This window comes from Pipistrellus kuhlii, unplaced genomic scaffold, assembly GCF_014108245.1.
Source record: "Pipistrellus kuhlii isolate mPipKuh1 unplaced genomic scaffold, mPipKuh1.p scaffold_m20_p_3, whole genome shotgun sequence".
Lineage (NCBI taxonomy): Eukaryota > Metazoa > Chordata > Mammalia > Chiroptera > Vespertilionidae > Pipistrellus > Pipistrellus kuhlii.
The window spans coordinates 6,546,570-6,559,553 of NW_023425529.1; the positions used below are offsets into that span (position 1 = coordinate 6,546,570).

A 12,984-nucleotide genomic window follows, 5' to 3' on the forward strand; every position below is an offset into this window, starting at 1 on the left:
TGGGTGGAAAGGCATCATGGTGCCAAACACATGAGCAAGGAAGCCATGGTGGGAGCAGATTCTCCAGCCCCCGCTCCCCTAGAGACATGAGTCAGAGGTGAACTGCCTAGCCAGGCCCTTCCCAGGTTCCTGATGCACAAAGTTGGAGGGGGGGAGGGGTGCAGGGGAAGAGACAAAAAAGGCTGCTTTAAGCCACTTACATTTTGGTTAGTTTGTTATGCAACAATAGTTCATGGAAACATCCTTGAAGGCAGGAACTCCATTTTTTTTTTTTTTAATGTTTTTATTGTTTTTTTGAGGGAGAGGAAGAGAGAGGGATAGAGAGATAGAAACAGTGATGAGAGAGGAACATCATTGGTTGTTTCCTGCACAGCCCCTACTGGGGATGGAGCCCGCAACCTGGGCATGTGCGCTGACCAGGAATCGAACCTGTGACCTCCTGATTCCTGAGTTGACACTCAACCACTGAGTATACCAGCTGGGCTTTTTCAACTTTCTCTCTCCTAGTCTAGAACTGGGTGAGGCTCATAGTCAGCTTGATAAAATTGAGCTGACTGATTGAACTGGCTCAGACTGATTAAATTTTCACCAAGTCAGGAGGACGACGTCTGTAAATAAAATCAAACGTCCTCAGCATTCAGCCGAAGCTACTCCCTGGCCCGTGTGAAAAATGGATGGGTCGAGTTTACATGGAGATTTATAGAATATTATATACTGCTCTAAACAAAAGACTTTGATGGGGGTGAAATAAAAGTGCAATTACCGTCAGTACATTTTACGAACATTGCCAGTTATGACAGTCACTGCAAGCACATTGCATAAAAGTACCCCATTCTTATGTCTGGTACTAGGAAGCCCTGATAAATGTCTTCATTCACTGCAGGATGGAGATATGACCCTATAGCCTTGGCCATTCACTCCTGGGCACTCAGAAGCAGGGTCTGGCAAACCTAGGTCTCTCTGTCTCCAATAAAAATTGCACTTATTTTCATTGGCTAAAAATTAGGAGCAGCCTCAATTCGAAGGGCTTCCTGCCATGTGATATTTCCAGTAGCTGAGAGATAAGTGGGCCCTCATAAAAGCCCTTCTCTGGCCTGGGGCGCTCCCCTGCCATGGACCCCCAATTTCCCTCAGTGGGGGTGCTTTCACAAAGTCCTCTCAGGTTAGCCCCATCCAAGTCCAGACCTTCCATTTTCCCTGAAATAAAAAACTCAGAATCTAAGGAACTCACGGCTACTTACACCAGGCCCTGGTAGAAATCCCTGCTCAAGAGCACAGGCCCTTTTCAACCAGGCTCTCAAGGTGTACAGAGCAGGCAGGTGAGAGGAGCATAAAGTCCATCTCAGCAGCCCCAGGTGTAAGTTCCAATTTGGCTACTTATAGAAAGGCCTGATGCATGATGATTTGTGCAAGAATGGGCCTTCCTTCCCCTGGCTGCCAGCACTGCCTTCACTCTAGCCCAGAGTTGCCTTTCTGCCTTCCCACGCTGCCCAGAGGCCCAGGGCAGTCAGTGCCTGTGTATGCAAATTAACCCACCATCTTTGTTGGGTTAATTTGCACACCCACTCCTGATTGGCTAGTGGGCATCATGAAGGTACGGTCAATTTGCATCTTTCTCTTTTATTAGTATAGATGGGACCTTAGACAAAGTCACATCACCTCACCAGGCCTAACTGGGCCAAGGACGGCTCATACCTCAGGGGACTGCTGTGAAGACTGCATGAGATAGCGTCTTGTGAAATGCTCAGAATATATTACATGTTGACTCTAAGAGCTGTTCTAGTTAAACAGACGGCAGAGGCCAGCAGTGAGTGAGGCATCTCTAACTCACCCTTATTTGCTTCTAGCCATGGTTCAACCCCAAATCCATGGTAATTCACAAACAAGACACTTTACACTCATCCCTAAACACTAAAACCCTGAAAATAGTAACTGAAGTGGGTAAAGGGACTCTCCTACCCAGCAGAGAGGACCTCATGAGCAACGGTAAAAGCAAGGGTGGTTCCAGCTAAAGCTTATTGGTAAGTGACCAGGCTTACCTTTGGAAATAAACTGGTCAGACCATAAATTGAGGTGGGGTGCTTCCTGATCCCAGGCTAAGTTCTTTCCGAGTCCCTTTACCCACTAGAGTGATTTTGAAAGCCAATCAGTCCTTTTTAAAAATTAGAATTCACTTTTCTTAAACTGATCAGGTTGTTAAAACCTACAGAAGTAGTACCTTAAATCTGTGCGGCAGCCTCAAAGTTGCATGGAATCAAGACTATGCTCATTAGCAAGTACTGGGGACAATGACTGTAATCCAGAGGGTATGGCTAGCTCCACCTTTGCTTTAGCGAATCCTTATCTAGCACCAGGACCATTCTCAGGGCTAAAGGATGAGCAGATAAGAGCACTGGCCAATACTCCTTTATGAGGCCAATTACAACTCAGTGACTTTGGAGGCTCCGTGTGAGTCACTGAAAATACACTTACTTGTCTGAGGAGGAGGTCTTGGAGAAACCTGACCTCTAAAGTTCTAGAATTTACTGGCAGAAAATTGCAAAACGTGGACCAGAAATATCCGTTGCCTTCTTGGATAGGCACCTCCTCAACCTGAAATACTAATAGGTGCCACTAACTAGCTACAACAGGCACTGCTGGCTGCCAACCCAATCAATATCCCTTCCTAACCTCTTAATAAAAGAACTCTGACTGGGTCATGGTGGTAGGCAAAGTATATCCAGCTAAAGAAATAAATTTCTTAGCCTCCCTAGGAGCAATGCTGTTTTGGCCCAAGATAGATGATAGATGATAGATAGATGATAGGTAGATAGATAGATAGATAGATAGATAGATAGATAGATAGATAGAATTACTGGGTAGGGCATCAGTGCAGCTTCTTAAAAGAAGGGCTGATTCCACTGTCAGGCACCCTTTCCCCCCACCCTTGGTCATTCTTCATTCTGCTTAAAATGTATAAGTGATGACTGGAGCTGGGACAGCCATGCTGGGACCAAGAGGCTACCTTGAGAATGCAAACCATGTGCTAAAGGGGGCAGGGCTGAAAGACAAAGGAGCCTAAATGTTGTAGAACCACATTCCTGACCTTGGACTTCCTACCTGCCTCAGACTGTTACAGGAGAGAAAATCAACTCCCTGCCTGTTTAAACCACTGTTAGTTTGGTCTCTGATCCTAGCTGCCAAATGCATGCTGAAGTCAGAGTGGCGAGTTAAAACCAAGTGTTCTTACTGGTCAAAGATGACACATTCACCTCTGGCCACCTGGAGCCATCAGAACGCTTTCACTGAATACATGGGTTTGTGCCCTAATTTGGGGAGAACTGATTAAGTGATAGACAGGAAAAGAGACAGAAGAACTGGGAGATCCAGATTGTGTCTTCAAAGGGCTTACATAGAAGGGAGAGGCAGGTCACAGCCATAGCAAAAGGTTTCCAACAAAAGGATCTTGTGATCTATAGCTGAAGCATTTCAGTTGGCTAGACGGTGCTGAGGGGTTTCAAAGAAGGGAAAAATATGCTTGTTCTGGGGCCACCCATCTTGGGAAGGGTGCTGGGCTTGCTATGGAGCAGTGTGGCAGAGAGGAAAGGAGCCATTCCAGGTGGACAAGAGCCAAAGCAGGAGCTTAGAATGAGGAATGAACGTGTCCAGAGATCCCACTGAGGCACAACAAGGAGGTGCCAAGCTGAGGAGCTTTGACTTGACCCTGCAGCCAATGGGGAAATAATATCAGAGTGCGGCGGATCGGATCAGAGTGTCAGGAGGGATAGACTGGGGTGAGGAGAGGGTGGAGAACATGACTAAGGTGAGGGTCCAGTCAGGAGACTGGCTGTGGGACATTCGGAGTGGAGATGGAGTTTGGTGGCTCCACCCAATGTGGCAGATGGAATGACAGTGTCCATGGCCTTTACTGCTGAAGGTCACTCTGGACAGCCAGAGGGACATAGCAAGCCGACTCCACATCCACCCTCCTCTCCCCCTGCAGGCAGGCTCCTCGGATGGCAGCTTCTACAGTCAGATTCCTTCCTCCCTGCAGAGTGAATAAGGAGGGGGAGCCTGGCATCCACATGCAGAAAAGGATGCTAGCCCAGGCCAACGACAGCTCCAAGTACCAGAAACGAGATCGTGTTGACTTGACATGGAAGGGACCTCACCCGTCATGATGAAGTCACAGAAGTCTAGGATAGCCTGGGCTCCTGGAAGCCCCCTCAGGGGTAAGCTCACCCACTGAATTTCAGACTGGGTTCCATATGGTATTGGGTGCTTTTTCATATTTCACAAATGGAGTTTCCCAGGAAGGCTGCATGCCAATTGAAAGGGTCCCCACCAAGCTGAAAACCATCCACAGCCCAACTCCTTCCTCCCTCATGGGTCAGATCAAGAAACAGAAGCCCACAGAGCCCTGCCCTCCCTTTCCGTTAAGTCCCATGGATCTTGTCATCAAATCTCTTGGTCAACGATTACCTTCCCTTAAACAGCCTCACAGGTTGGGGGTCCAGTGGTCCAACTGCTGGACCCTCAGTTCCTGGCACAAAACCTGCCACAAGGTAGGTGTTCAACCTGATTCCTAAGCGAAGCTAGAAGGAAGGGAATAAAGGTGGCTTTCAGAAAAGCAGTAGCCACGGTTACTCATCCTGGGCCACGCCTGCCACTCCGTGTGGCCCGGGTACTGCAGGTGACCGAGTGCAGGCATGTGGCGACAGGGCATCCTTGGCTCCTCTGCTCAGAGTTCCCAGCCGACTGTGGCAGGGCTCGGGGTCTGTCTCAGCCACCCTCACCGCCCACGTCATCTGGGTTTGAGAAACGGTGCAACCTCCCAAGGGCACCCACTGCATCACAGTCATCGCTGTCTCGCCAGCACCTGGCCTGGCCAAGAACAGACGTACGGCTCTGCCTTTCTGCTTCTCTTCACCACCTTCGTGATGGTTAAAAAACACTCAGCACATCTTCCCAAACGCAGCGGGGAGCATGCCGACTGTGAAGTGGCGGAGCCGGAGGAGGGCTCCATCTGGGCAGTCTCTGGCGACTCTCCCAGGCATGGTGTTTTTTGGCTGCTGCTCATTTTTTCCCTTTGCTCTAAGATGGGAAGGTTGGCCACTTCATCAACCCCCCAGGGCTCCCCTGGTGCTCCATGTAGCTGCGGGACCAGTGAGCTGTGCAAACACGGAACCGCATCGCGGGCACCAGCTGTGGCTTCATCCCACATCTCTGAACCCAAGCACCCGTAGAACCAAACTCTCTGTCCAGATTCAGGCACCACATGGCACCATCCACCGGAAGCAGGGAGAGGCAGGGGAAGACTCGCCGTTCGGTTTAGTATTAGATCCTAATTATTTCAATGCCTGCATAGCATGGGTGAGCATGTGAATATGTGTGTGTGTGCATGTGAATGTGTGTGTGTGTGTGCACACACATGTGCAATGCCTCAGTTGGACGGTGAGACTGTCAAGAGTAACCTTTCTGAGGCCAATCTCAACGCGGACCATTTTTTTCCCATGAGGTAACTCAGTTTCGGGGCCTCTTCCTGAGCCTACAAAAATATCTGCCGCCTTGAAAGTGAAAACGATCAGTTCCAAAACATGAAAAGAAAGCAGGAAAGCCATAATTAATTCCTGTGTAATTAAGTGGCTGAGACCCGTAACATGAAGTCAACCTCGCAAATCGCATTTGGCTCACCGGATTTTTCTCAGTTTGCAAGAATTCCTGAGGACATATGATGGGGTGGCAGAGAAATCAGAGCCCACAGAAAATTCGGGAGGATATTATATAGACAGCAAAAATAGTTACACACTTTTGCCAGCCTTCATAGGCATTTAATGGGGATGGGATGGTGTCTCCAAGGATGGGGAGGCTAGATGTAGGAAGACATTAAAACTACCTATATTGCCAAAACTGGTTTGGCTCAGTGGACAGAGCTTCGGCCTGCAGACTGAAAGGTCCTGGGTTCGATTCCGGTCAAGGGCATGTACCTTGGTTGCGAGCACATCCCCAGTAGGGGTTGTGCAGGAGGCAGCTGATCGATGTTTCTTTCTCATCAATGTTTCTAACTTTCTATCTCTCTCCCTTCCTCTCTGTAAAAAATCAATAAAATATATTTAAAAAATAAAAATAATTTAAAAAAAAATAAAACCACCTATATGTCAGTCTAAAATTTTTTAGCTATGGAAACTCAACCTAAACTTAGACGCAATGGCAAATGTTTGGTTTCTGACAACTTTGCTGAGCCGATGTAGGCGCACATGTGTATACACGCACGCACACGCGCACACACCACGCACCACCAATCTGCCTGTTTGCCAGCAACCCTGCAGTTCACAAATACTTCCCCGGCTCATTCCAAATGAAAACAAACTGAAGCTGTCTTTGCTATACGCCACACAATCAATAACCTCCTACCTCTCCTCTCATAGAAAACTCATTTTACTTTAAGGAAACATGATGAATGATTAAGATCTTAACAGGCACCCCGTGAACAGAATGTCTAAGGATTACTGGTTGTGACTGTCTTTTCAATGGAAAACTTCTGGCATGTTGAAAACGAGAAAAGTCAGAAACCTGGGTAGGAGCCTGTCTCCCACTGGCCACACCTCATCTTTCTACACCCCACCCAGTGCATCATGGGGGGACCTCTTTTGCGCGGGAACAGGGTGCATTTTACAGCTGAGCTGAGGTATGTGGGCTTCGTGAGCCTCTGCGCTGGTGTTTTCCTCCGGAAAGAGCTTGCTCAGGTCGGGCCAGATGCCTCTAGAAAGTGGCTGAGACCCGTTAACATGAAGTCAACCTCACGCATTGCGTTTGGCTCACTGGATTTTTCTCAGCTTGCCAAGAATTCCTGAGGACATAGGATGATGGCAGAGAAATCTGAGCCCACAGAAAATCAGGAAGGATATTATACACACAGCAAAACAGTGACACACTTTTTCCAGCCATCATCTACATTTAATGGGGATGAGATGGGGAAGAGGGAGACACACTCCAGCAAAAATGGAGGTCCATTCTTTTGGGCCAGTGGGGAGGTGGCTAAGGGGCCATCTGTGTTCTGCAGAGCCCAGCAGAAGCTCCCAGGATCCTCCTCTCCTGGTGGCCCCTCTCCTTTCTAATGGATGTTCGTGTATCAGCAACGGAACCCATATCACAATGCTCTGGGGCGGGGGGAGAGGGGGCATAGGAGCCTCTTCCCCTCCCATGGCTAACGTTAGAAGAGTGGGGGTCATCAGACTCAAGGTTCTAACCAAAGGCTGGGGGCCCAAAGCTGGGGTAACGTCCATGTCCTGATCGGTCTTCAGGTCGGACCCCATGTGCTCTGTTCCTGTCCCTGCGTTACTCGATCCAGGTTCTCAAAAGACATGAGCCAAACCGATGCGCAAAGAGTGGCATCAGGAAGCGCAGACGTCAAGCAGATGCCCGGTGCTGCCACAACTTGGTGACCTTGGGGAAGGAAGGCCACCTCCCCTCCCCCTCAGCTTCCTCTTCTGCAAAATTAGGATGTGCATACCTACTACCCACTGCCCCACAGGGCTGTCAGGAATACTATTGTAATAGCAATGGTTGATGAAACTTGGTAAACTGCGCAAGTCTAAAGAACGAATAATAAATAACAAGGCATTGGGGGTTCAACATCACAGTCAGTGCGGCCTCAAAAATAGTATCTCCTCCTGCCTTCCCGTGGCCCCTTGCTTCAGTTCCTCTCAATTGGCAGGTGAGTCTGTGCCCTGGGGAAGGAGGGAGAAGAAGCCAGCCTGAGTTAGTCAATAGGAACATTAGGTTAAACAGGCTCGGATTAAGTATTCGAATCAATCAGCGTCATGCTGTTCTGGAGAAAAACAAATGGGGCTGGTCTTTCCAATCACAGAACCGGACCAGATGTTGGTGGCGGTGTGCGCGTTTCTTGCTATGCCGGGGCCTGGCACCGAGCAGACGCTGAACTATTTCCCGAGTGAAGGACGAGGAAAAGGAGAGATGGAGAGGCCATCAAAACCACAAACAATGAGTCATAAAGAGGCAGATTGGACAAAGGACTTCTTTATATTTACAGTTCTGCGTTGCCGATCCCATGAAACTGACTGTCCCCCTATTAGCAGATTCCTCCCGCCACAGGCAGCCAACACGGTGAGTGGGACAGCCTGCCGATGACACGCCAGGTGACTAAGAAGCAGCCTGACCTATAAAGATGAACAGGTGCATGGCCTGTTCCATATAACCTGAGGAGTGCTGAAGGAGACACCCAACAATAATAGCTGCTACACTAAGTGCTAAGATACATCGTGGTATTTTGTTTTATCCCTGAACACCCCTGTTGGTGGCACTCTTACAGGCGAGAAAACTGAGGCTGGGAGAGAAGCACTTGCCCAATGGGGCCCGGCCAGGGATGATGCTGGGATGTGAACCCTCGCTGCCTGACCTCAGGCCCTCGGATAGACAGCACAATGTACCATATAGGACTCCTCTCCATAGCATCAACCAGACGGACATCTGAGTGAGTCAATCATTTACACAACACACATCTCCATCCGGGATTAGGAATTCAGGTCCTTCGGAAAAATAAACATGTTTCTCTAATACAGAAGCAGCCAGTTTTAAATGCCTGACCTATGAGGGCCACAGGTGAATGTGCCAACCTTGAGGAATGAACGCAAGGGCTTGAGAATCAGAGGTTGGGAGGTGTCTGGCTAGACAGGGTTATTTTTGGTTTGGAGATGGGTTTGATGGGTTGCACCTCTGCTCCCTTGTATCAGAAATGCCACCTGGGAAGTGAAGATGCTACGCTGAAGGGGAGATAAAAGGGACCGCTTTGCATCAGGGGGAAAAAAATAAAGCAGAATTGCCAATAATCAAATCATGAGGACGGGGAGAGGAGTCATCTTCAACTTGGAAGCATTTGGCATAAGATGGGGGTGAAAATACCTAACTGGCCTTCCCCCCAGCATCCTCCCCTTGGTGTCTGCTCTCCACACTGCAATCTATAATAAGATTTTTAGGACACAAATCTGATCATATCATCTCCCTCCATAAAACCTTTCAAGAACACTCCAGTGTTCCTGGGAAAAGACAAATTCCTTAATCTGGCAGATGCTTGGTCCAACTCCACCCGCTTCCCTCACCTCATTCTCCACAGTAGCCACAGTGGCCATTTTCCTCGTCATGCTCTCTTCTGCCACAGGCCCTTTGCACGTTCTGTCTGTATTCACAGAGTCCTCTTCTACCTTTCCAACCCAATGAGCCATGCTTCAGCCTCACGCAAGCCTCACTTCCTTAGTAAAGCCTTCCCTTTCTGCTGACCACATCAAGAGCCTCATAGAGACTCCTACAACCCCATGCATCTCTCCTTTGTAGCAACTGTCACAGGCGTAAAGTTACATTTGCATGATTATTTGATGAAAAATCAAGGCGCAACCAGCCTGCAATTTTCACGAAGGCGGGGACCATGTTGCTTAACATCTAACACAGTGCCTATAGAAGAGGTCATGATGAATATAACAAAACCCAACAGTGCCAACATTTATTAAGCAATTTCTACATGCCTGGCACTTCCCAACAACCCTATGAATTTGGGTGTTATTATCACTCTCCTTTAACAAAGGGGGAGACTGAGTCACAGAGCAATGCTGGGTTTACACAGCTGGTAAGTGGTCAAACCCTGCAAGTCTGGTTGCTGGCAGTCTGGCTGAAGCCTCTCACTCAATAAATGGAACAGAGTGCCTCCCTCCCCTGCTATCAACTGGACTCAACAGGAATGAGAAGACAACGTTTATTGTGTTCAGCCTGAAGATGTTAGGGTTTACCTGATACAACAGCTAGCGTTACCCTAACTAATAAAGTAACTGGTACCATAAGCAGGGTGCTTAAATCTGTGGCATTGGCTCATAAGTCAGATAGCGGGTCATTAAGTCAAAGACTAGAAAACCGGGGACCCGTATTATGCGGCGGTAGAATTTTTGGTTAAACGATAATCTATGAAAACTCAGAAGGCAGAACCCTTGCCTTGCCTACTGAGCCTGTAAACTCCAAAGAAAGAGATTTGAAAAAACATAATGGTAATAGAGTTTGCTGATTGTGCCTGGCTGGGATTAGCATGGTATTCGAGAAAGGGAGGAACTCAGGCATGCATTAGCCAGTTTGCAAGTAAAATTGGAAAGAGAGGAAAGGTGAAAAAGATGACGATTTCTAGACCCCAAGCAATCAGGGGGGGAAAAAAAGACTAAAAAGACTTTTAACTGAAATACCAGACTCAGGGGATAAGCTTTCCACCTAAGCCTCATGGCCTCAAGGTAGCTGGCGTTAAGTCGAGAGAGAGAGAAAGAAGCATGGAGTTAAGAAAGCTAAGAAATAACACAGGCTTCAGAAAGGTCTAGGAAATAACTCTAGGTGTAGCTCCTGGCACACTAGACATCATAGAGGAAGATTCCAGTTGTTGTGAGGACTGCATTGGCAAAATCTCTAAGCCTGGCCTTTAAGTCTTCTACTGTTACAGCATTAAAACTTGGGCCTGAAAAGTTCAAGGGTAAAAACTAGGTTACAAAAGATTTAGAGCCTCAAGGAGACCACAGTCACCGAGGTCCATTTCAGGCGTGGTCAAGAACAACAAAGAAAACCCTCTCCCTGGACAGAGCCCCGGGCACGGAGAACAAGGACCCAGGCACTTACTCACAGAGGCTTAAGCAGGAACCTCACCCACTTCCAGGGCGCACAGTGCTGCCCACACACGGTGCCTGCTTGGCAAGATTTCACAACTATTAAGGGCCAGTATCTTCCACTATTGTCTTTTCCTGCTGGATTATCCTCCAACATGGTATAGGGGCACAGATAACGTGTCTCCTTTGGCTCATGGGTCCCTGGACCATGAGGAGCCACACTCCATCCAACAGATAGGACAGAGATGCACCCAAAAGATCATGGACTTGAAGTTGGAAGCAGGGATTGGACAGAATGTGGAAGGCTAACATGTGTGTAAGAAGAAGAGTGCATACAGATAGCCAGGAAGCCGATGATAGAGTTGGCCAATGATACATGGGCACAATGATGAGATCCCTTGCAGGCTTAACCCACAATGACTTTTTTTAAAATTAAATATTTATTTTTGAAAGCATTATATATGTCCTACCCCACCCTTCCCCATTCCCAATGACCCCTTTTCGCCCCATCCCCTCACCGGTCCTCCACCCAGGCCTTCATCACCCTATTGTCTGTGTTATGAATGGGTTATGCATATATGCATACAAGTCCTTTGGTTGATCTCTTCCCACCAACCCATCCACCCACCCACCCCCTGACTTTAAGATTCTCCACACTCTTCTTCCTCCACCTGTTGGCCGAACAAATGTGCAAGGAAGACACTGAAGGTCAGGTGGTGACAATAAAAAAGACAAATCCTCCATCAGTCTTGCTACCTAAATGACCCTCCTGCCTCCTCCCACTCTACCCCTCGGTGCCAACCTGAATAATAAATGACCTTCTAGTGCATTAAGCTCCTGAGATTTGGGGGTTGTCTTTTATAATAGCTAATGCAACTGTAATGATTATAATACATAGAGCTCTTAACACATAATAAGCACATAATAAGCATTATACAAGTGTAGTTATTATTATGATTATACCCATTTCACAGATAGGGAAACTGCAAGTTACTTTGTGTCCCACTCCAAAGTCGATTACTATTTTGGATGTACCCCAGGTGATGATCAGGCCCATTTTTATAGGTGAGTTTGGTGCCCGGCTCAAGGTCACAAATAATAGCAGACCCAGAATTAGAGGCCTTACGCTTACTCAAAGGCCTTCAGGAAGCTTGCCCCACCCCGCCCTGGGTCTCCAGGTTAGCCCCCCCTTGTTTTAGTTGGTTGTTAATTCTCTTTATGTTTCAGGAAACACTCTACTTGCAAATGCTCCAGCACTGAACTGAGGAGTCTGTATAGAAAACCAAATAACCCTCCACTGACCCAAATTCCAAGTTTTAATTTACCCTGAGCTAGTTAATTAAAAACCTGCTCTGTGCGCACAGACACTTGCCGTGGCTGGCTCAGGAGACAGCTTTTGCTGTTCTTTGTAAGACGCGATGTTTCTTCTGTGACATTTTTGTCCATCACAGCAACGATGCACCAGAGGATAGCACCAACAGGCCAGGACACAACAGCTGCCGAATAAGAATCTAGTGCAGAATCAGAATCTACGGGGGAACAGCCCTGAAACGAAAGATCTGAAAATCACGCTACCCACCGAGCAAGTGCTGCCGAGGCAAGGACTCCTGGTAATTAATGTTTATAAAGTGATTGGGGAATCCCTGAAATGAAAGAGACTATTCAAAAATCCCCAAAGCATTGTTATTATCATCAGCCCGAATAATCTGGTTTTTTAAGGAAGCCATTATTATTGAATACCTACTATCTGGCAGATGAACTCACATACTTGATCTGATTTAATACTTTGTAATCACTCTATGTGGTAGGTTTGAGGTTTCTTTTTCTTTTTCTTTTTTCTTTTTTTGCAACCCTCTCTGTGCCGACGAGAAAACCAAATTCAGCAAGATTAAGTCACTTTTTATAAAGCGGCAGAGCCAAACTCTGAGGGCAGAACTTTCTTAGTGTAAAGGTCTCTCCCTCTCATCATGCCACTCTGCCTCTTCCAGACTCTTCTGCAACTTAAAACAAAAGTTCATGCAAGGATGCCTAAGGCTTTTCTTCTTCTTTTTTTATGTCCTCTTTTTTACTGAAGTATATTTTGCACTACAGTGAAATGCACATATCTAAAATTTACAAGGCAATGCATTTGGACAAAAACATATAGCATTTTCCGGCGTATAAGATGACTTTTGAAACGAAAAAAAGTCAACCGAAAATCGGGGGCAAAAGACCAAAATTGCACAAAAATTACCTGCAGATCTTGATGGCAAAGTAAGTCTTTTCTTTGAAGTGGGGGGTAGTCTTATACAGCGAATGTAGGCCTAAACCTATGTTTTCACTGTAAAATTAGGGGGTCGTCTTATACGCCGGAAAA

General features: G+C 47.3%; 1 protein-coding gene and 1 long non-coding RNA gene across 9 annotated transcripts in view; both read right to left on the minus strand.

Moving 5' to 3' along the window:
- The window catches only part of BTBD11 (BTB domain containing 11), a 232,748-nt gene that overhangs the window by 213,203 nt on the left and 6,561 nt on the right, over positions 1-12,984 (minus strand). The window lies entirely within an intron of this gene.
- On the minus strand, positions 2,934-6,744 carry LOC118729893. Its single transcript, XR_004991301.1, has 2 exons — positions 6,131-6,744; positions 2,934-5,875 (listed from the first exon to the last, which is right to left on the minus strand). It is a non-coding gene; the product is annotated as an uncharacterized LOC118729893 (long non-coding RNA).